The sequence below is a fragment of the Sus scrofa genome, unplaced genomic scaffold (genome assembly GCF_000003025.6).
Source record: "Sus scrofa isolate TJ Tabasco breed Duroc unplaced genomic scaffold, Sscrofa11.1 Contig450, whole genome shotgun sequence".
Classification (NCBI taxonomy): domain Eukaryota; kingdom Metazoa; phylum Chordata; class Mammalia; order Artiodactyla; family Suidae; genus Sus; species Sus scrofa.
In genome coordinates, this window is record NW_018085211.1 from 16,549 (window position 1) to 35,964 (window position 19,416).

The 19,416-nt window shown below is 49.1% G+C and overlaps 2 long non-coding RNA genes across 2 annotated transcripts; one reads left to right on the forward strand and one right to left on the reverse strand.

Moving 5' to 3' along the window:
* Positions 1–4,628: 4,628 nt before the first annotated feature.
* On the forward strand, positions 4,629–9,646 carry LOC110258800. The gene is made up of 3 exons (XR_002341248.1): positions 4,629–4,673; positions 6,419–6,556; positions 8,982–9,646. It is a non-coding gene; the product is annotated as an uncharacterized LOC110258800 (long non-coding RNA).
* Positions 9,076–10,717, reverse strand: LOC110258801. The gene is made up of 3 exons (XR_002341249.1): positions 10,520–10,717; positions 10,261–10,358; positions 9,076–9,154 (listed from the first exon to the last, which is right to left on the reverse strand). It is a non-coding gene; the product is annotated as an uncharacterized LOC110258801 (long non-coding RNA).
* Between the last annotated feature and the right edge of the window lie 8,699 nt (positions 10,718–19,416).

The following is a 19,416-nucleotide window of genomic DNA, read 5'->3' on the forward strand; positions in this document are numbered from 1 at the left end:
TTAACCACTGCACCAGGACGGGAACGCCCCTTTCTTTCTTTTCCTTTCTTCCTTCCTTCCATCCTTTCTTTCTTTCTCTTTCTTTCTCTCTTCCATCCTTCCCTCCCTTCCTCTACTTTATTATTTTTAGAATAGTTTTAGATTCTCAGCACAACTGAGCAGAAGGTACAGGTATCCCACATACCCCCACCCTCCGCATACATAGCCGCCCCATCATCAACATCCCCCACTACATCCCCCACCAGTGGCATATTTGTCATGACTGATGAATTCACAGTGACATATCATAATTCCCTGAAGTCCATGGTTTACATTACTGTTCACTCTTGGTGTCATTTTTTTTTTTTTTTTTTTTTTTTTTTTTTTTTGCTATTTTAGGGCCACACCTGCGGCATATGGAGGTTCCCAGTCTAGGGGTCGAATTGGAGCTACAGCCGAAGGCCTACACCACAGCCACAGCAATGCAGCATCTGAGACGTATCTACAACCTACACCACAGCTCACGGCAATGCCGGATCCTTAACCCACCGAGTGAGGCCAGGGATCGAACCTGCATCCTCATGGATGCTAGTCAGGCTCGTTAACTGCTGAGCCACAAAGGGAAATCCTTGGTGCCATACATTCTGCAGATTTAGACCAATGGATATTGACTTGTGTCCACCATTAGGTTATCATATGGAGACTTTTCACTGCCCAGTCTGCAGCTCCTCCATGCTCCAACTATTTATGCCCCACCTCAACTCCTGGCAGCCACTGATTTTTTACTGTCTCCAGAGTTTTTCCTTTTCCAGAAAGTCATATAGTTATAGCCATAAGTGATGATACAACTTTGATGTAATATATCAAATATATCATAAAATACATAGCCTTTTTAGATTGACTTTTTTTACTTATTTAAAAATTTTTATTTTATTTTTTTGTCTTTTTTAGGGCCACACCCATGGCATATGCAGGTTCCCAGGCTAGGAGTCTATTTGGAGCTGTTACTGCCAGCTTACGCCAGAGCCACAGCAACACCAGATCCGAGCCGTGTCTGCGACCTACACTACAGCTCACAGCAATGCTGGATCCTTAACCCACTGAGCGAGGCCAGGGATTGAACCCGCAACCTCATGGTTCCTAGTCAGATTCCTTTCTGCTGCGCCATGATGGGAACTCTGCTTTTTTCATTATAATATACTTCTAAGTTCCCTCCATGTCTTTCTGTGGCTTGATAGCTCTTTTTTTTTTTTTTTTTTTAAAGTGCTGAATAATATCCCATTGTCTGATTCTAACTGTGCCACAGAAGAACCATTTCCTTACTGAAGGACATCTTGGGTGCTTTCAAATCTTGGCAATTTTGAACAACCTTGCTCTAAAAACCCGTGTGTAGGTTTTGGTGTGGACATACGTCTTCAACTCTTTGGGGCTAAATACCAGGGATCATAACTGCTGGATTGTAAACTTCATTTCCAGAGCCTCTTCTGGGTCCTCTTTTGTGACTACACCTGACTGCCCATCACCTAAAAGAACTCAGAGCAGAGAGGCTGAAGTACAAGTCTTCCTTGTTGGACTTGGGTCCATACCTGTTCTCCTAAGGTGTCCTTTCTCTCTCTCTCTCCATCCCCAAGGTGCTGAGCGACTCCCTCAAGCCTCATGTCCTACCCTGGGCAACCTGTTCCCATCCCATCCTGGGAGGTTGGGGGTGGTTTGTCATCACATGGAGATCTGGCAGGTCAACACGTTCTCTCTCATGGCTGTGACTCTTTCTTAGCACAACTTTCTTTCTTTTCTTATTTTTTTAAGTATTTAAAAAAAATTAAAGTATGGTTGATTTACAATGTTGTGTCAATTTCTTCTGTACAGCAAAGTGACCCAGTCAAATATGCATGTATATATACACACACACACATCTCTATATATACACATCTATACATATATATATATATACCCTTTTTTATACTTTCTTCTGTCACTGTCTATCCCAAGAAACTGGATATAGTTCCCTGTGCTGTACAGTAGGGCCTCATTGCTTATGCATCCTAAATGGAATAGTTTGCATCTACCAACCTCAAACTCCCAGTCCATTCCACTTCCTCCTTCCACCCCCTTGGCAACCCCAAGTCTGTTCTCTACATCTGTGAGTCCACTTCTGTTTAGTAGCTAGGTTCATTTGTGCCATATTTTATTGATTGATTGTCTTTTTAGGGCTGCACCCGAGGCACATGGAGGCTCCTGGGCGAGGGGTCAAATTGGAGATGCAGCTGCTGGTCTACACCACAGCCACAGCAACACAAGATCCGAGTGGCGTCTGCGACCTACACCATGGCTCATGGTAACGCCGAATCCTTAACCCACTGAGTGGGGCCAGGGCTCAAACCCTCATCCTCATGTCAGATTCATTACCACTGAGCCACAGCGGGAACTCCTGTGCCATATTTTAGATTCCACATTATAAGCAATGGCACAATTTTGATGTAATATAATTTTAAGATGTCTCCTTTCCCATTAGAGGAGACGCCTCAGAAGAAAAGCTTGAGTAAGACAAGAAACCCCTCCTGCTCCAGGATATATTTGCCTGAGTAAAGGCCAGTTAAATGAGGACTTGTTTCTCTCTTGGCTCTTAATGGGGTTTCAGTGTGTGTGTGTGTGTGCGTGAGAGAGAGAGAGGGAGAGAGAGAGAGACAGAGAGAGAGCTAGAGAGGAAGGGAGAGGGAGGGAAGCCAATACACACACATGCACACATTTTCTACACATATGGCATGGCCATCTGAGCCAGGTGACCAGGCCCCTGCTTGGGGCTCTGTTTTAGAGAAAGCTGTGCTGGCCTTCTTCCAGCTACATCCTGACCAACGGGAGTTACAACGGGGATGGCCTCAAGCTGTGCTCACTGGAAACCGCACCTGCCCTTCCAGGCCACTTTCCAGGTACCGGGGCCCTGAGACAGCCAGCCCAGCGGCCTGAGCCTGCTGTAGGAGCTTGCTTTGGCTTCCTTCCTGGTTCTGGTTTTCCTGGGTCTGTCCTGCAGGGAGAGCTCCTAATTTTGACCCACACCCACAGATCCAAGGGGTGACCAGGGGGCAGACGCTCTGGGGATTAAGGGGTGGGGTTTGAGGACAGAACTCTGGTGCAGGAGGAGAGGGCTGACTGCTGGGAGCTCCTCTGGGTACAGCCTCGCCCGGGCCCTGCAGGTGGTGGAGGGGACCCTGCATGCTCACCTCCAGCCGGTGTCCAGGAGCAACGACCCTTGCAAACTCTCCTGAGCGGCCGGTTGCTCAATGGAGCCCAGATGCTCACGATATTTCTCCACTGGATTTTCTCACTCTTGAGCAATTCCTCCTACTCCCGGGGCCACTGTCCCAGCAACTTGGCTTTTAAGGCGGTTTGTGGGGATAACCCACGTGGTTATCATGATCCAGAAAGCCATGGTTTATGGTTTGGTGTTTGTCTGTCAAGCATAGCGAGAGATGATGAGAAGCAGAAAGAAGTTCTCACCAAAGTCTCTGAAGAACCAAGGCCCCTCTCTGAGACGCATCTTGAAGTGGAGGAGGGGCAAAGCCACAGATTCACGGGTGCCCCCTGGCGTCCCCGCCCCCAGCAAAGATGGGCACTGGGTCTGGGGATTGGTGATGGTGACAGCAACCACCACCCCTTTCCTGTCCCTTCAGTTGGTTTTTCCAGCTGTTGACCTCGGTTATTGCGTTGGGCTTTTTTGGTTCTGCCCCTGGATAGTTCGTCTTTTTGAGACGTGGGGTCCCTGTCTTCTAACGTCACACACCGAACAAGTAAAACCGGATGACGACCTTCTTTGGGGTTCAAAGGGGGCTTCTGTTCAACAGGCACTCGACTCCTCGACATCCAGTCACGCTCCTGTCACAGGCTGGGAGAGCGCTGCCGACCTCCCGCCAGCCCCGCCTCCGACTCAGGCTCCGCCCCTGGCCCCTGATCCCCGCCCACAGCGCATGCGCCGCAGGCTACACTCGGTGACGTTGCCTGTTTCCCCGCCCACCCCCGACCTTTGCTCGGGGACAGCAAGTGACTTAATCAACTTGATGCAGCTGGTGAGAGGGAGCCGGGGCCGGGAGCCTTGACTCCAGCCCAAGCTCTTTCTCTCTTTTCTCTAAGGCGGGAACCTAGGGCACTGGCTCTACACATGTGGCGGTCCTGCCTAAGTCACTTTTGGAAGCATCTGTTCCGGACTGGTCTTTCTGGCCCCCAGACCTTGACTTTCTGGATCTTTGGGACCCTGCCCGGCAGGATGGACTTTATGTGTCTGGGGCAGTGGGAGGGCAGAAACCCAGAGTCAGCAGTGATTGCTTTTTTAAGTAACCTGGATGAAAATCCTGAGAGGACCAGCTTTTGATCCTGCAGAACAGGCCTGGGTTCTGCAAACAGCCTGACCCCCGAGGGGCTCCTAAGTCTCCACCAGGACTTCTGCCCAGCAGTTCCAGACCATCATCTACAGCTGACCAGCTCTCTTGTCTCTGAAAGCCCAGGGCTGCCTCTGGGGGAGCAGGCTTTAGGCATTTCTTTTTTCTTTCTTTTTTTTTAGGTCCGCACCTGCAGCATATGGAAGGCCTACCACAGCCACAGCAACTCCAGATCTGAGCCTTGTCTGTGACCTACGTTGCAACTCGAAGCAATGCTGGATCCTTAACCCACTGAGCAGGGCCAAGGATCGAACCCAACCTCAGGTAGGTTCTTAACCCGCTGAGCCCTAACAGGAACTCCCTCTTTTTTTTAACTTAATTTTTTAATTTTTAAAATTTTATTTATCTTTTGTCTTTTTAGGGCTATACCCGTGGCATATGGGAATTCCCAGCCTAGGGGTCGAATTGGAGCTACAGCTGCGGGTCTACACCACAGCCACAGCAATGCGAGATCCAAGGCTTATCTGTGGCCTTCCCCACTGTGCACAGCAACACCAAATCCCCAACCTACTGAGCGAGGCTAGGGACCGAACCCAAGTCCTCATGGATTCTAGTCCGGTTCATTACCACTGAGCCGCAATGAAAACTAATTTTTTTCAAGTGTAGTTGATTTACAATGTTATGTTTTGGGCATTTCTGATGCTGTTTCTTCAGTTCTCCCACTTACTAACCATGTGGCCTTGACCAAACTCCCTTGTCCTCTCTGTAAAATAAGGAATCAGGAGGATTAAGTGGTTACTGGGAAGGGGGGTGATAAATTAGGAGTTTGGGATTAACATATTCACATTACTATATATAAAATAGATAACCAACAGGGACCTACTGAAACACAGGAAACCATACTCAATATTTTGTAAGAACTTATAAGGGAAAAAATCTGAAATATATATTAATATATAAAATATAATATTAATATATAATATATACTATATATGTTTATTACTTATATTTCTATATCCACATATACATATATACACATATGTACAAATATACATATTTATATATAAATATGTATGTATATACATATTTTATGTATATACAAATATACATGTATAATATGTTTATTACATATATTTATATGTATAAATATACATATTTTATATGTATATGCAAATATACATATTTTTATATATAGTCATATATACATATAAACTGATCTACTTAGCTGTACACCAGAAGCAAACACAACATTGTAAATCAACTATAGCCACTTTTAAAAGAAGTGGCTATTACTTACCCATTCTTTTTTCTTTCTTTCTTTTTTTTTTTTTTTTTTTTTTTGATGGTCCCTTGACAAATTTTAGTGGGTACATTTCCTATGGAAAGTATACATAGTTGAAATGCAAAAAACAAACAAACAAAGCCCCTCTTGGTTTTAATGAGGAAGATTTGAAGTATTCATTATAGTAAATTATTTCAGATATAATGTTAAAACAAAGATGTAGCAGGCAAAACAAAATTGAACAAAGGTCCGAATGGGATGTCATTAAAATGTGAAAGTGAGTAAACAGATGGCGTCTGTATGGCTCAGTGGATTAGTCCCCAGGGCCCGTTACCTTGGGGACTCTAGGAAAATCCAGTCTCAGGAGAATGATCAGAAACTAAAAATAAAGGGTATATGCAGAAGCCAATAAATCATTTTATTTGCGTTCCCAACTAAAATCCAGAGGTCGGTCTTTCTTTCTTTCTTTCTTGCTTGCTTGCTTTCCTTCCTCCCTCCCTCCCTCCTTCCTTCCTTCCTTTCTTTCTTTTTCTTTCTTTGTTTCTGTTTCTTTCTTTCCTTCTTTCCTTCCTTCCTTCCATCCTTCTTTCCTTTCTTTCTTTCCTTTCTTTCGTTCGTTCGTTCGTTCGTTCGTTCGTTCTTTCTTTCGTTCTTTCTCTTTGTTTCTCTTTCTTTCTTTCCTCCTTTCTACTTACTTACCCATTCTTTTTGTCATTATTTGTTTACTTTCCACTTTCCCGCATAGACCTTCATGTCACATCTGTCCTGTCCTCGTTTCTGTCCCCAGAGCCTGGCTGTCAGTTTGACCTGTTGGATGGAGGAATGCCTGACCGAATGACGGAATGAACTTGTGGTCACAAAGGTTAAATGAGATACCATGAAATCTCCAGGAACAGAATCTATTCCTCGGGGAAGGAACGTGAGGGTGGGCAGAAGCTCGGGCTGGGGAAGACCCTGGGGTGGGCAGAGGTCTGGGATGGAGCACTGGGACCCAGGGGGAGAGCTCCAGGTGATGCTGTGGCAAAGCCTCCCGTGGCCTCCAGAAGCAGGTGGTACCACCTCCATGGGCAGCTCATTCCTGAGCTCTGGGTGCAGCCTCTGCCCCTGGCTCTGTGTGGGCCTCCCAGTTGTCCTCCAAGGTGCATGGTGTATGTCACACCCTCCTCCTGGCACCTCAGAGCCTCTGAGGCCAGCTGCCCGCCTGGTCTGAGCAGCGTGTCATAGTCTGCAGAGAAAAGGCCATCTATTTTCTCGCAGCGTGAACTCTCACATTTACAGCGATGCCAAGCCGAATGTAAGACTCATACAAACGCCCATGAAGGGGGGCGGGGGGGGGGAAGCCCTGCCCCGTCCAGGAAACAAAGTCCCCTCTGTTGGCAGCATGAGTTTCCGTTCAAGTCCCCAGGCCCCCTGGGTGGCCATGGAATAATCTGGGCCAGTAAGTGGGGTGTATTGGACCCTCTGGGCAGCCCCCCAAGGCTGTCTTTGTTTCCCACCATGGGAGAGGGGCCAACCCCACCTGGCTGGGGCGCCCATGGAGATGCTATGGGATCCCAGGGGCCTGACCGCATCCCCTGTGCCTGAGGGTCAGTGCTTCTGGGAGTTCTGGTCAAGGGCACATCACGTCTTGAAGCTTAGTGTGTGCCCAGGGTCCACATCCTTCTGAACAGTTTTTTTTTTTTTTTTTTGTCTTTTCTAGGGCTGCACTCACCAGCATATGGAGGTTCCCAGGCTAGGGGTCAAATCAGAGCTGTAGCCACCAACCTACACTACAGCCACAGCAACACGGGATCCTTAACCTGCTGAGGCCAGGGACTGAACCCACAACCTCATGGTTCCTAGTTGGATTTGTTAACTACTGAGCCACAATGGGAACTCAGCTTCTGAACAGTTTTTCTTTTCCCGTCCCTGCTCAGGAAACAGAAAAGGTTGAAATTGCCATCTTCTGGCTTAAGGAGTCCTGCTGTGACTCCATCTCTGACCAGAGTCCTTTTTCCCCCCCGCTTCCTGGGTGGGGTTTGAACTCACAGCATGGGGGCAGTTTGGATGAGCTGCTGGAGAAGACCATTCTGCCACCTCCACCCCTAGGTAGCTGGGGAGTCAGGCCCTGGGACTGAGAGAGACTCGGTCTCAGGCACAGATCTGGAGGCAGGTTAGCCTCTGAGCTGCTGGGCCTCTCTGTCCGGGCCTCCCTGCCTCCCCACGGGGGCCACAGATACTCACTGTGCCTACTTTTTCTTCATCAATCCAGCCTATTCTCAGTCAATTACTTCATGGCCCAGCTCTCTGATTTCTAAAGTGACAGCTCATTTCTCCTCCTCCTCATTTTTTTTTTTTTTTTTTTTTTTTGCTCTTTAGGTCTGCACCAGAAGCATATAGAAGTAGTTTTCAGGCTTGGGGTCGAATTGGAGCTGCAGCTGCTGGCCTATATCACAGCCACAGCAAGGCCCGAGCCGAGCCGCGTCTGTGACCTACACCACAACTCACAGCAACATGGGATCCTTAACCCACTGAGCGAGGCTAGGGATTGAACCCTCATCCTCAGGGATACTGGTCGGGTTTGTAACGGCTGAGCCACAACAGGAAGTCCCGGTGACAGCTCATTTCCGAAGAAACCCTTGCACTGGAGTTGGGGACGTGTGTGAGATCCAATACCTTGATGCTAGAAGGCTCTGAGGCCCCCAGTGCATTGACAAGGCTGACCCCTCGGAGTCCCTGAACCTCTGGCCTTGCTTCCCGCTCATTCTGGCTTCCTTTGGAAACTTCCCTCAGCAGGGTCCTCAGATCAGATTTTCCTGCCTTTAAATTTTCAAATTAAGAGGCTTCTCACAGGGCCTCCGTGTCACCCGGGCTTTGTTTTGATAGGAGCCCAGGTTCTAGAATAGCTGCTTGCAAGTGGGCGCTGACCCTACAGTGGCTGAGCAGGGCTGCCTGGGCACAAGGGCCAAGGGCTGGCAAGATGAGTCCAAGGGAACCATGGGCAGGGCATTTCTATGGCAACTCAGACCAGCCCTCCTGTGTCCAGACCATCATTAAATTAACCTGGGAGAGTTCCCGTTGTGGCTCAGTGGAAACGCCGGTCGATCCCAGGCCTCGCTCAGTGGGTTAAGGATCTGGCATTGCCGTGAGCTGTGGTGTAGGTCACAGATGCGGCTTGGATCCTATGTGGCTGTGGCTGTGGCTCTGGTGTAGGCCGGCATCACAGCTCCGATTCGACCACTAGCCTGGGAACCTCCATACGCTGCAGGTGCGGCCCTAAAAAGACAAAAAAATAAAAATAAAAAATTACCCTGGGGACCTTCTCCTGGCAGCGATGTCTGTAGGTTCAGACAAGATGTTTTAACTTTCAGACGGTTGATTGGCATGAAATCATTATAGTGGGACCATCAGCAGAAGCGAGGCACAGGCAAAACTGGTAACTCCAGGAAACACTCGATTTTCCGTCGGCTGTCCATCCTTCCTCGGCTCTTCTGGTTTTTGCTGCAACGTGGACATCCTGAAGCGTGTTCTGCCTCTTTTAGGACTGCAAAAAAAAAAAAAGGAGAAAAAAATGAAATAAGAAGGTGATGGGCATCTCTAGTCAAGGCCTATAAAACCCCTCTGTTCTCCGGAGTCCACGGGAAAAGTGTCACAACCTGTAGACTTGTTCCTGTCCCCATCCCAGAGACAGTCGCTTGTTGGTTTTAACTGGAAAAATAAACATTTGAAAAACAGGCAAAAAAATGTCCACACAATCCAGGCACTCAAGTTACCCCGATTATTTGCTTTGGTGGCTTAGCTTTTATTTACTCAAGCTGCTTCTGGTTTAAAGGTAATTTACATAGTTGAAGCCTTCATAACAATGATGATTGCAAAACGGCTGGCAAGTTTGATCAAAATCCTTCCAACAGGCAAACTTGAGGCTTTTAAAGAGAAGTTCCTCAGTCCCTAACTTATCTCACACAGTAGATCTCTTTCAGAAGAGATTTAAGACAAATTAGAAGAATAAATAAATAAAGACACTCATAGCCGAGCACTCACTCTTGTATAGATCGGTGGCTTCTTAACTGGAGGGTAGTCATTGTTTTGGCATCGTCTGCAGACAGATGTGGTGTCGCAACTGGGAGGAGAAAGGCCGCTACCAGCATCCAGGGCTAGGGGCCAGGCCTGCCATTCAGTGTCCTACGAGGCTCAGACCAGCCGCCTCCCCCACCCCCAATGGATGTGGTTTAAAATTCAATAGTTGGAGTTCCCATCGAGGCTCCGTGGAAGTGAATCTGACTAGCATCCAGGAGGACGCAGGTTCGATCCCTGGCCTCGATCAGTGGGTTGAGGATCTGGCATTGCTGTGAGCTGTGGTGTAGGCTGCAGATGTGGCTAGGATCTGGGGTCTCTGTGGCTGTGGTGTAGGCCGGCAGCTGCAGCTCTGATTCGTCCGCTAGCCTGGGAACCTCCATGTGCTGCGGGGGCAGCCCTAAAAAGACAACAAGATAATAATAATAATAATAAAATAAAATTTAATAGTGCTGAAGTTGAGGAACTCTGGTATAGAAACAATAAATGATACAAGAGGCACAAGGCACAGTTACTACTTTTTCAGTCATTGCAAGCTGTTAAATAATTTCCAAAAAGCTACCTGATGGAACCAACCTTGAATCTTCCAGGCGTCTTTCCCTGCTCTGGCCCATGTTTCATATTTATAGGAAAGACGAGGCAGAGTCCTGCCATGTCCTGAGCTAGGCAGAGTCCTGGGAGGGAGAACAGGGAGGAATGAGGGGGTTGGGGGGTGGAGGGGAGTGGGGGACGGGGAAGGGCTGAGGCCATGGGGAGCAACCCTTACCATGGGTGGCTACTCACTGGAATCTGCACTATTCTTGGGGTGGCGGTGGATGACTAGACCCATTCTTACCTCCAGGTACTGAAAGCACCCAAGGTCACCTGAGCCTCACAGGTGGCTCGGGGGGGGGAAGGTGACAAGGAGGGGAGGGGCTGCCTCCAGGTCCAGTGGCTCTGGGTGTCTCCTTCCCCTCGGTCTGTGGCTCGCTCTGTCCCCTGGTTCCCGGCCCCGCTGTGTCCCCTCCAGCACCCAGAGCTGGAGACCAACACCCAGGGCCTGCCCGGCGCTCTCATCTCTCTGCCACATTCCACAGGTGGGCCTTACCTGGCATTCCTGGGCAGGGCCTGGCCCGGGATGAGATTTTTCAAAACCTGTGAACTATGGTATCGTGGTTGCGAAGGGGTGTCCTTGCTCCTAGAGATACATGCTGAAGGATTTAGAGATGCAACACTCTGATGTCTGGGATCTGCCTCAGAACCTTCTGGAGTGTGGGTGTTGGGGGAGAGTGGGTTAGATGATTAAAAAAACAGATTTGCTGCGAGCCTGGGGGATGGTTTGTGCAGGGGTTTATTGTATGTATCTCTCTGCTTTTGTTTATGTTTGGAATTTCCCATAAAATAGCCATAAGCCATGCTTGGCCCTTATTTATTTATTTATTTTTATTTTTATTTTTGTCTTTTGTCCTTTTTAGGGCTGCACCCACGGCATATGGAGGTTCCCAGGCTAGGGGTCCAATCGGAGCTGTAGCCGCCAGCCTACACAACAGCCACAGCAATGCCAGATCCGAGCCACATCTGTGACCTACACCACAGCTCATGGCAATGCCGGATCCTTAACCCACTGAGCAGGGCCAGGGATCGAACCTGCAACCTCCTGGCTCCCAGTCGGACTCGTTTCCTCTGCGCCACGATGGGAACTCCCAGTTTTTATTTTTGGTCTTGCCCAAGACATGTGAGTGAAAGTTCCCTCACGGGTGAGGGATTGAACCCGTGCCCTAGCAGTGACACAAACCACTGCCATGACAGTGCAAGATCCATAACCTGCTGATCCACAAGGGAACTCCCATGCTTGGCTCTCAGAGCAGAGCAGGCATGGGGAAGGTACCAAGTCGAGTGGAGGGCTTCCTAATTCCCATTTGGAGAGTGTTATTTGATTTCATTTGTGACTGCAGGGCTGGGTGTGGAATGAGAGGCTTTTTTTGTTTTGTTTTGTTTTTAATTGAAGAGTAGTTGATTTACAATGTTGTGTTGTGTTCTGCTGTCCAGCAAAGTGACTCAGTTGCACATACACGTGTTCTTGTTCATATTCTTCTTCAATATGGTTTAGGACCAGATATTGAATATAGTTTTCTGTGCTTTACTACAGGACCTTGTGGTTTATCCATTCCTGAAATGAGAGTTTTTAATATCCTCCTGTTTATCTGGATGATCAGGGCTCCTGTCAGGGGGGTGGGTGGGGAGGCCAGAGGGAGAGGATGGAGGGTTATCTGTCAGGATGCTTTGAGGATGGTGAAACCACTGTGGAAAACAGTATGGAGATTCCTCAAAAAACGAAAATTACCACGAGCCAACAATCCCACTCCTGGGCATCTATCTGGAGAAAACCAGGACTCAGAAAGATCATGCACCCCAATGTTCACTGCAGCACTCTCTACAATAGCCAAGACATGGAAGGCACCTAAATGTCCACTGACAGAGGAATGGATAAAGAAGGTGTGGTACATGTATACAATGGAATATTACTCAGCCATAAAAAAGAGTGAAATAATGGCATTTGCAGCAAGGCGGATGGACCTAGAAATTATCATGCTAAGTGAAGCTAGTCAGACAGTGAGACACAAACATCATATGCTATCACTTTTATGTGGAATCTAGAAAAGGATACAGACAAGCAATGAGATCCTGCTGTACAGCAAAAGGAACTACATATGATCACTTGTGATGGAAGATAATGTGAGAAAAAGAATGTATATATAGGTATAACTGGGTCATTTACTGTACAGCAGAAATTGACAGAACATTGTAAATCAACTATAATAAATCTTTCTAAATAAAAAAGGTTACAAAAGGATGCACTGGGAAGAGGAAGCTGAGCTCGCCCCTTAGAGCTGTCCTAAAGCGGAGGCTGTGGACAAGATTAGAGAGGTTGAGTCCATGATTAGGGCTGCCAGGACCCAGCCCTGACCTGGAAGTGGGTCCTGGGGGGAGAGGGAGCACAGCCCAGATGAAGGGGAGTGAGCGCTGGAGATAGTGATTCTAAGGGTCTGAATTGGAAGAGGATCCAGGTGAGGGCAGGAAGGCCAAAGGGGAGGAGCTTTGCTAGTGGTTTAAACCTGTCTCACAACTCCATGTGTGTCCCATCCTGTGGCCTCTGCACTTACGCACTCTGTGGCACAGAGCAAATCTGAGCAAGAACTGAAAAAGCATGTGTGCCCAAAGGGGCTCTGAGGTTGGAAGGAGAGAGAAGGGGTGGGGGGATTTTTTTTTTTTTTTTTTTGCTGCTCCTGTGGTATATGAACGTTCCCAGGCCAGGGATCGAATCTGAGCTGCAGCTGTGGCAAAGGTAGATCCTTTAACCCCCTGCACAGGGCCGGGTATCCAATCCGCACCTTTGCATTGACCCAAGCCGTTGCAGTTAAATCCTTAACTTGCTGCACCACAGTGGGAACTCCTGGGATTTTTTGGATCGTAGGGTTTGTCTCTTAGATGGGGCAGCAGGGGGACTTTTGCAGAACCTGATGGCTTAAAATATTGAGCATTTTACTGCCACCAGAGGGTCTGCGGGTTGCCTGGGCTCAGCAGGGAGGTTCTTGTGCTGGTCTCACCTGAGATGTCTCATGTGGTCATAACCAGATGATGCCTGGGACAGGAGTCACCTGTGGTCTCCTGGGGCCGAGGACAGGTGACCTCTCCATGTTGTCTCACGTGCCCCCCGCCACCCCCCACTTCCCACATAGCCTCCCTACATGTTGTCTCCATGTGGATTTCCTGGCAGAGGAGCCAGGCTTTCTACATGAAGGGTCAGGGCTCCCCAAAGTGCCACAGCACTTCCCAGGGTTTGGCAGGGCACTGGGCCAGCATTACTTCTACCACCTTCCGATGGGTAAGTGATTATGGGCCAGCTCAGACTCATGGGAAGGGAAATAAATTCCCCTCTTTTTTAAAATTAAAAAAAATATTTTATTTATTTATTTTTTGTCTTTCTAGGGCTACATTGATGGCATATGGAAGTTCCCAGGCTAGGGGCTGAATCAGAACTACAGCTGCCGGCCTATGCCACAGCCACGGCAATGCCAGATCCAAGCCACCTCTGCGACCTACACCGCAGCTCATGGCATCGCCAGACCCTTAACCCAGTGGTCAAGGCCAGGGATCGAACCTGCATTCCTCACGGATACTCGTCAGGTTCGTTTCTGCTGCACCACAACAGCAACTCTGAGGGTAGGCTTTCAACGTGTGAATTTGGGGGGCACCCAAAGATTCAAACTACAACATGGTCCCTTCAATCTCCTCCTTCTGGACCCACAGAAAGAAGGTAGGTTTCTGGGGAGTGTGGGTATGAGAGCCTGACTCAGCTGTAAGTGACTCTATCAAACAGTGGGTCCACGGGGCAGGCAAGGGGACTTAACATAATGAATCACCTCCCTGTGTCTGCCTCGGTTCACAGCATCTGCTGGAGCCAGGGACAAGCCCGTGAGGAATATTGAAGCCGAGAAACTAACCAGCACCTCAAAGGCGCATGCGCAGTCGCGGTGGCGTCGAGGTGGCCTAGAGGTCGGCTGATGACATCGCCCTCTGTCCCGCCATCCCTACATCGCAGTCCGGGGCTCCCTGTTGATGGGCAGGGAGGTGGGTGTGGAGGGAGCAGCTGAGCCCCGACCCGGCTCCGATGATGGTGGTGGCGGCGGCATCTCTTTCTTTAGTACAAAGAGCCTTCGCTCTGGCGTGCTGGCCAAGCCAGATGTTAGCAATTTTCAAGGAGCAAACGTCTCTCGTTTCATCTTACCTTAATCAAGTTATTTGAGTTCTGTCCACAAAAACGTCTGGATAGCGGCCCGGGGAGGGGGTCCCCGCGTCCGCAGGTCTGGGAGCAGCTTCTGGGGGATGAATGGCTCCTCTGTCCTCTGGCTGTGGAACGGCTGACCCTGGGTTTCACCGGGGGAGCAGGTTCCCTGGCTCCTAGATCTATAATTGAAATCTGATCTGTTTCCAAGTCACTCGGCTGGGGAGTCCTTCTCTCACCCTCCTCAGGTTCCTGGCCACCCCCTCTTCTGTCCCAGTGCCCCTGTAGGAGATACCCCAACACCCGGCTGAGCCCTGAGTTCTCACCTCTTGGCCACATTCCCGCACACACAGGTGGGCTCAGCTGGGAGATGTTCCCTGGGCAGAACTTGGCCAGGTTGTCTTAAAAAAAAAAAAAAAAGAAAGAAAAAGAAAAAGTCTTGGAGTTCCCATTGCGGCTCAGCGATAATGAACCTTATTTTTCTTCTCAGAGCTTATCCCTACCTACATATTTTCTGTTTATTTTTTGGCCCTTGCCACAAGAATGTATGTTCCATAAGAGCAAGTTCGGTGTTGTAGCCTCAGCCCAGGAGAGTGCCTCAAACATAGCAGGTGCTTAGTAAATGCGTTTTTTTGGTGGTGTTGTTTTTTTCTTTCTTTTTTTTTTTTTTTTTTTGGCTTTTTGCCATTTCTTGAGCCGCTCCTGTGGCAAATGGAGGTTCCCAGGCTAGGGGTCCAATCGGAGCTGTAGGCGCTGGCCTACACCACAGCCACAGCAACACAGGATCCGAGCCGCATCTGCAACCTACACTACAGCTCATGGCAACGCCAGATCCTTAACCCACTGAGCGAGGCCAGGGATCGAACCTGCAACCTCATGGTTCCTAGTCGGATTCGTTAACCACTGAGCCATGACGGGAACTCCAGTAAATATTTGTTGACTGGGTGAATAAATATATGTGGCAGAGCTGTAGGGAGAAGATTCTCTGGAGATTGTTCTCTCCGAAGCTCACTCAAGTTAGGCCTTGAAGGAGTGGGGTGCAGCTGGGGGAGGGGTGGGAGGGCATGTCCAGCAAAGGATGACTCAGGAGCTGTGGTGCCCTGAAGGTTGGGAGATGGGGCTGGGGGACCACACATCTTCCGGGGGCAGGGCTCCCTGCTGATTGACTAACTCGGGGCTGCCATGGGGCTGAGGTGGTTGAGAAGCACGAAAGGCCTGCAGGTTGCTGAGGTTTATCGTGGTCTCTACAGAGTTCCCTGGTCGTCTAGTGGGTTAAGGACCTGGCATTGTCACTGCTGTGGTATAGGTTCGATCCCTGGCCTGGGAACGTAAGCATGCTGCAGAAGTGGCCAAAAAAAAAAAAAAAAGTTATCCTCAGGCTGCTACTTCTGCGCACTCGCTGTCTGCTTGGCACCAGGGGCAGACGTGACACAAATTCTTTTTTTTTTTTTTTTTGTCTTTTCTAGGGCTGCCCCCGTGGCATATGGAGGTTCCCAGGCTAGGGGTGAATTGGAGCTTCAGCTGCTGGCCTACACTGCAACCACAGCCACCGCCACCTTCAGATCTGAGCCACATCTGCAACTTATACCACAGCTCAAGGCAACACCGGATCCTTAATCCACTGAGTGAGGCCAGGAATCGAACCCACAACCTCGTGGTTCCTAGGAGGATTCGTTAACAACTGAGCCATGATGGGACCTCCACAAATTCATGTTTAATACCGCGTTGTGAGTTCCTGTTGTGGTTGAGTGGTTATGAGTCTGACTAGTATCCATGAGGACATGGGTTTGGTCCTGGCAGCTGCAGTTCCAATTTGACCCCTAGCCTGGGAACTTCCATGTGCCATCAGTGCGGCCCTAAAAAGCAAAAACAAACAAACAACCCCCCACACAGCATCCTTGCCCTTCCCATTAGTAAGATTTTGTTATAGGGTCAAGCTTATGTGTCTGATTTGCTCTTCTCTTGGCATAAAATCCATTCCACCACGTCATCTCTCGTTTAAGCTGATTAGAAGTGGTCCTAGGCTAGCAGATGTGACAGAATTCCTGCTTAGGCTAAAGCTAAATCTCTGCCTCTGCTCCATTATTATTGTTGTGGCTACTAATAAGAGCCCTGGGCACCCCCTTTCCTGAGGTGTTTTAAATAAGGCAGACTTTCTCCCCTGAAACCCATCCAGTCCCTCATCTACACACTGAGTTATCCCATTAATTCATCCATCCATCCATCCCATCCATCCATTTATTCATCCATCTACCCATCCATCCATCCACCCATCCATCCATTCATCTGTCCATCTGTCCATCTCTCCATCCACCCATCCATCCACCCATCCATCCATTCATCTGTCCATCTGTCCATCTCTCCATCCATCCATCCATCCACCCATCCATCCATTCATCTGTCCATCTGTCCATCCATCCATCCACTCATCCACCCCATTGACTAATCCATGTTGTGCCAGGCTCTTTGCTTAATGACTTGCTAAAACACGGTTTTGCCTTGGTTTGGGAACATTTTTTTCGGAGGCCTTCTAGAAATCTATGAACCTAGAGGTCTTACTGGGTTGTGCGCTGGGTTGAACTGTTTGTGGGCCATGGGGATCCATCAGGGAATCCCTGGCAGCCTCAGAAAGGCCAAGATGATGATTCTCATCCTTTGGCTAATTTCCCTTTTTTTTTTTTTGGCCGCAGAGCAAGCCATCCATTTTCAACAGAAGGGCTTGCTAATGCCAACGCTCCTCCCCCAGGGCTCCTTCTGCACCGCACGGACCTTCATCACCAACCCAACTTGTAATCTTGGCTAAAAGAAGGTTCTCAGCTCATTTTCAAGGAGAAACAAAAATGCAAAGCAAAACAAAACAGCCACGTCATGAAATCCCTCCATGTAAGAAGGCTTCCTCTGTTGAGCCGTCCTTACTCTGGGCTCCAGGTGGCCCGTGGCCAGACTTAGCAGCTGAGCAGCCCTGAAAGCCACCCGGAGGGCTCCGAGAAGGAGGCTGCTTCTCAGGTGTGGACAGTGGCAGCCAAGCCCAGGGAGCGGTCCGGTCAGGTCTGCGGGATGGTCCAGTTTCAGCTTTGGCTCAGATGCTCTCACTGCTGCCTCCCCCGAGGCCTCCCTGATTGCTGCCCTGGAGACCCACCGATGTCTTCATAGCCTGCAGCTTTTTTCTTTTCTTTTTTTTTTTTTTTTTTTTTTTTTTTTTTGCGTTTTAGGGCCGCACCTGCGGCATATGGAAGTTCCCAGGCTAGGGGTCTGCTTGGAGCTATAGATGCCAGCCTACACACAGCCACAGCAACGCCGGATCCTCAACCCACTGAGCGAGGCCAGGGATGAACCTGTGTCCTCATGGATACTAGTCTGATTGTTTCTGCTGAGCCACAACGGAAACCCTCACAGGGAAGCTCCTCCCATGACAGGGAAGGCAGACCTGGTCACAGTGATGACCTGGGGGTGTTCAGCCCCCACTGTGATCGGAGTGTCCTGTGTGTCTCTTTCTCCCTCGGTCGGCGAGTAGGCTTTTTTTCCCCCTTCTTTTGGGTAGACTGGCTGTCTTTGCTCTTTTTTTTTTTTTTTTTTTAAATGATTTTTAATTTTTCCATTATAATTGGTTTACAGTATTCTGTCAATTTTCTTTCTTTTTGTCTTTTTGCCTTTTCTAGGGCCGCTCCCGAGGCATATGGAGGTTCCCAGTAGGGGTCGAATCGGAGCTGCTGCCACCAGCCTACACCAGAGCCACAGCAACTTGGGATCCGAGCCACGTCTTCGACCTACACAACTCATGGCAATGCCAGATCCTTCATCCACTGATCGAGGCTAGGGACCGAACCTGCAACCTCATCGTTCCTAGTCGGATTCTTTAACCACTTCGCCACAACGGGAACTCCGGTCAATTTTCTACTGTACAGCAAACTGACCCAGCCATACATACATATATACATTCTTGTCTTTGCTTTTAATTTTCTATTTTTATTTTCTGTCTTTTTAGGGCCACACCTGCGGCATATGGAGGTTCCCAGGCAAGGGGTCGATCAGAGCTACAGCTGCCGGCCTACTCCATGCCAAAGCAACGTCGGATCCTTAACCCACTGATCTGAAGCCAGGGATCGAACCCGCATCCTCATGGATCCTAGCTGGATTCATTAACCACCGAGCCATGAAGGGAATTCCCTGTCTTTGTTTGTAAATAAAATGGGAATAAGAAGAGTCGGGCTCTCATGAAATTGTTGTGAAGATTGAAAGAGCTTATCTGTGTAATGTTTAGGAAGTGCCTGGGCTGTGGGAAGTTCTAGAGAAGAGCCAGCTGTTATTATTTTGTGAAACAATAATAATTTTTATTATTCTGCCTGGGCGTGCAGAATGTGGCAGCCCAGAACTAGCCTCTGAAGACCCTCAGTCACACCCCAAAAGGGACAACCAAAGGGACCAATTCTTTTAAGGGACATTGGAATAGCTGGCTGAGTCAGGGCTTCTCCCCTGGGTTTGTGGAAGGAGTCAGGCCAGGAAGCCATCCTAAAGAGACTTCATTTTTTCAAACACTTTCAGGGCTAACTGCTCCCAAAGGGGTGACAGGGGCTGCTGTGCAAACTCCTGGGAGACCCTCCTGGGAAAGGGCATTTCGCCTCCTCTCAGCCAGAGACACAAAGTTCTGACCATGAAGCATATCAGGATCCCAGCACGCCTGCAAGTAAGACAGAGAGCATGAGGTCTGTGCTGTCCTGGAGGGAGGGACACGGAGCCCCTGGGCTGAGTGGCCCCCCCATGGTCTCCCGGCACCCCCACCTGCCCTGCCTTCCATTTTCCTTTATTTGGTCCTTATTTCATTCACCCCGAGCAACAGGCTGCTCTGGGCTCTGTGTCCATTCTGGTGTTTGACGGGGGCTCAGGAGGTCCTGGTCCCCAAACAAAATAGGTCAAAGACACCCTTACTGGAGTTCCTGTTGTGGTGCCGTGGAAGTGAACCTGACTAG